At 45.7% G+C, this 4833-nt stretch overlaps 1 non-coding gene across 1 annotated transcript; it reads right to left on the reverse strand.

The window, feature by feature from the left end:
- Positions 1–3989: 3989 nt before the first annotated feature.
- LOC140210791 (small nucleolar RNA SNORA14) lies at positions 3990–4123 on the reverse strand. Its single transcript, XR_011889293.1, has one exon. It is a non-coding gene; the product is annotated as a small nucleolar RNA SNORA14 (small nucleolar RNA).
- Positions 4124–4833: the final 710 nt, after the last annotated feature.

Consider the following 4833-nt stretch of genomic DNA (forward strand, 5'->3'; position numbering starts at 1 on the left):
CTCCCGATGAGAAAATATGTTGCCGCTCCTACATCAGCGCTGGGTCAAAGTCATGGAACTCCGTCCCCTACAGCATTGTGGGAGGATCTTCAGGAGCAGGAACACAATGGTTCTTTGCCACCTTCAGAAAACAACTGGAGATGGAATCGGAATCGGAATCAGAATCAGGTTTATAATCACTGATAAGTCATGAAATTTATGGGTGGAAATAAACAGTCAACGTTTTGGGCCAAGACCTTTCATCAGCTCTGACGAAGGGCCTCAGCCCAAAATGCTGCTGTTCATTCCCATCCATAGATGCTGCCTGACCTGCTGAGTGTGTATTGCTTCAGATTTCCAGTATCTGCAATATCTCTTGTGTCATAAAATCTGTTGTCTTGGGACAGCAGTACAGTGAAGTACAGAAAATATTACTATAGCTTGCTACAATAAATAAATACACAAATAAAGAACTGTGCAAAAGTCTTAGGCATATCTATGTATCTGGGGCATCTAAGACTGCTTCACAGTACTGTACGTAAATACATGCACAAAGGGACACCATGTTAGTGTAGCGGTTAGCACAACGCTATTACAGCTCAAGATGTCAAAGTTCAGAGTTCAATTCCAGCATTGTCAGTAAGGAGTTTGTACGTCCTTCCTGTGAGCCACGTGGATTTCTTCCGCGTGCTTCAGTTTCGTCCCCCAGTGTGAAGAGATACTGGCTAGTAGGTTAATTGGTCAGTGGAAATTGCCCTGTGATTAGGCTAGGATTGAATATATATTGGGTGGTGCAACTCACTGGGCCAGAAATGCCTGTACTGTGCTATATCTCTAAAAGAGAAAAAATAGTGTCAGAGAGGGATCGCGAGGTGGTGTTCCTGAGTTCATGGAACTTTCAGCGATCTGATAGCAGAGGGGAAGCAGCTGTTCCTAAATCACTGAGTGTGTGTCTTCAGCCTCCTGCACCTCCTCCCTTATGGGAGTAATGATACATAATGAGTGTGCTTCCCAGGTGGTGAGGGTCCTTTGTGCTGGATCCTACCATGCTCAGCCTTTCAGTTCTTGTCTTTGACTCAACATCAACTTTTCCACAACTGCCCTGGCACTCTGGTTCCCATCCCCCTACAACTCTAGTCTAAAACTCCCAAGGATATCGCACCTCCTCGGTTCAAGTGCAAACTGCCGCGTTTTTACATGTCCTACCTTCTTTGGAGACCTTCCAAATCACCTCAAACTCCTCAGAAAGGAGAGCTGCTGCTGTGCCTTCATGATGATGCCACTGTTTTTTGAAGATGTGGGGAAAGTTGGTTGAGTCTACAACCCTCTGTAGTCTCTTGTGATCCTCTGTTTTGGGCCTTTCCTGCAACTACTGTAAGCATCTTGAACGTGTTGAGTCCAGGATAGATGCTCTTGAGATTACAATGCCCGAAAACTTGAAACTGCTCACCAGTTCCATTTCTGACCCCTCAATGAGGACTTGTGTGTGTGTTCTCCTGACTTCTCCTTCCTGATGTCCACAGTCAATTCCTTGGTCTTGCTGATGAGGTACGAGGTTGCTGTTACAATACCACTCAATGAGCTGATGTATCTCACTCCTGTATACCTCCTCGTCACCATCTGGGATTTGCCGACAACAGTGACGCTACCTACATTGGTCAACGGCAATTTGAGCTGTGCTAAGCCACACAATCGTGTGTGTAGAGCGAGTAGAGCAGTGGATAAGCACACATCCTTGAGGTGTGACTATGAGGGCAGTATGGTAGTGTAGTGGTTAGCACAATGTTCTTACAGTACCAGAAGCTGAGAATTAATTCCCGCCACTGTCTATAAGGAGTTTGTGTATTCTCCCCATGACCACATGGGTTTCCTCCAAGTTCTCTGGTTTCCTCTCACAGTCCAAAGACGTACTGGTTGGTAAGTCAGTTGGTCATTGTAAATTGTCCTGTGATTAGACTAGGGTTAAATCGGGAGTTGCTGGCTGGTGCGGCTGGAAGGGCCTATTCTACACTGTATCTCAATCAATCAATAAATAGCTAAATCTTATAACTTATCGGCACTGACTCTGGTCTGATGAGGAAATCAGGGATCCAGTTGCAGTGGAAGATACAGAGGCCCAGGTTTATGTAGAAATAAGATTAAACAAGGAGAATCAGACGGCAGAACAATAAGACGTTAGAGACAAAACACAACTAGAGACAGGTCCATAGCTGGTCCATAGTGTTCTGCTGTTGAGGTAGGATTAGTGCCATTCAAGGACCTGGCATGTGGGATGTGGGACTTCAGGCTTCTGTACTTCTGTAAAGGTAGCAGCAGGAAGGCATGGCCATAAGGCACCCGTTAGTCTTGCGGGACCATGGATCTGTGCCTGGAAAGTCTTCACTCTCCAGGGCGCAGGCTGTACGGAAGACCAGCAGTTGCCCATGCTGCAAGTCTCCCCTCTCCACGACACCAATGTTGTCCAAGGGAAGGACATTAGGGCCCATACAGCTTGGCACCAGTGTCATCGCAGAGCAATGTGTGATTAAGTGCCTTGCTCAAGGACACAACATGTTTCCTTGGCTGGGGCTCGAGCTCACGACCTTCAGACTGCTAGTCCAATGCCTTAACCACTTGGCCACGTACCATAAGACCATAGTACATAGGGGCTAAATTGGGCCATTCAGCCAATCGAATCTGCTCCACCATTCTAACATGGCTCAGTTATTATCTTTCTCAATTGTTCCATTTACTATCAAAGAATATTGATGTTAAAAGGAACTATAGAGAAAAAATAATAGATCCCCACCCACTTCTGCAAAACAGCTTCACTACCCTCCACCCTCCAGGAAAGCAATAACAAAGCCCCCAAGAAAGACCACGATCAGAAGTACAACGAAAACGAATTGTTCACCTGTCAATTCACCATAGGTGCTTTCTCTCTCCAAATGAAGGGAAAAAGGGGTGTCACCCTTTCACAGCGAGAGGGGAGCCATACAAAACAACTCACTGATTTACGGTGCTAAGTTCTGCTGCAACGCTTTTTCTGTGTTCTCCGACTTGAATCAGCGATAAACTCTCCTCACTCACAAGAGAAAGAAAGAGGGCACGCAATTCACTGGGTACAGAGTCCCTGACAACCAATCCGCTGCTCCTGATGTTCCATTTTCTCCCATGATGCTTCAGTCGGCAGCACTGATATAGAAATGGTTTGGCCTCAGGGTCACAAAGCCTTGGAATCCCAAAGGTGTGCTTGTTTTCTAGGCCTCATCCTTGGGATATTGAAGAACGGCTGCAAAGAACCAAAGTGAGTTGTGAGGGTGCTATAATGTACGGGTTCGTGTCACTAAGTTGTGAGCATGGACCCAGTTGCAGGGTCTTCAACAGAGCCCCATCAAACCTTGAAAGGGAAAAGGAGGCACATTAAAGGTAGAAATTAAGCTATTTCTGCTGATGCGCTCAAAGAATTCACTGTCGAGCTCCATCGTAGCTCCACCCACCCCACTCTCCTGCCCTCTCCCCATAACCTTTGACACACTCACTAACTTAGAACCCATCAACTTCACCACAAGACTTTACGGAACAGGCAACCTGGGTTCAATTCCCACCTTTGCCTGTAAGAAGTTTATAGGTTCTCCCCATCAACGCATTGGTTTCCTCCAGTGCTTCAGTTGCGTCCCACATCCAAAGATGTACCAGTTGATAGCTCAATTAGTCAATATAATTTGTCCCATAATTAGGCTAGGACTAAATCAGAGGTTGCTGGACAGTGTGGCTTGAAGGGCCAGAAGGGTCTATTTCACACGGTATCTCAATAAATAAATATTCTCAATGTCTTGGCCCCCGTGCTATCTGTGGCAATGAATTCCACAGATGCACCACCCTCTGGCTAAATAAATTCCACATCATCTCTGTTCTAAATGGAGAGGTGCCTCTATGTTGAGGCTGTGCCCTCTCTCCTAGATTCCCCCTCTAAAGGAAACAACCTCTCCATGCCCACCATCTAGCTCTCCCAATGATGGGCCTTTACATCATGTCAGAGATGTGAAATAATGAAGAGTACGAGCAGAGCTCAGCACTTTGGAATTCTCTGGAGGCTTTATTTGGCATTTCTTATTACCTGGGTATTGTGATAGAAAAACAACTAAGAGTTTTGAGGATGCAGACTTCGTCCATGCCAACCTTTGTTGACCATCAACACCAATTCCATTTGCCTACATTAGGACAATATCTTGTCTATTGAAGTGTCAGAACTGATGAAGATGTGCAGCCTGAAGCATCAGCTGTTTATTCCCTTTCATAGATGCAGCCTGACCTGCTGAGTTCCTCGGACATTTGTGAGTGTTGCTCTGGATTTCCAGCAACTGCACGTCACTCGCTTCTATTCCTGTGTTAAGCATTCATGAGAATAATGTGATCAATTCGGTGTGTGAACGAACAGGGTAAAGTAATGTTGTGATATTGGAAGAAGTTCTGAAGAGATACTTTCACAATGGTTGTAATAGTTTTTGAGTGTGTGGTAATGCTGTTCGGAGACATAGCATGCAGCTCAGATGTGCTAAATTGTTCATTTCATACAGATTTCAAGCAGACACAGCCTGTTTTATGAGCCTTTTACAGCACAAACTGAATTAAAACTGCATCTTTATTACACTTTAGAGTCTGTGGGAATTCTGGAGACATGCCACAGTCTGAGTGTGTGACTGGTCAGTGCCAGGCCTATTGTAGACCAGACACACCAGACACCGTCTGAGTCTGTAGAGACCAGTCACACTCTGAAAGCATGGAGACCGGTCACAGTCCGAGTGTGTAGAAACTAGTCACAGGCCGAATGTTTCTCCACCATAGGAGGTGTAAGGTGCTCTTTCCTTCCAC

This window comes from Mobula birostris, chromosome 15, assembly GCF_030028105.1.
Source record: "Mobula birostris isolate sMobBir1 chromosome 15, sMobBir1.hap1, whole genome shotgun sequence".
Taxonomy (NCBI): domain Eukaryota; kingdom Metazoa; phylum Chordata; class Chondrichthyes; order Myliobatiformes; family Myliobatidae; genus Mobula; species Mobula birostris.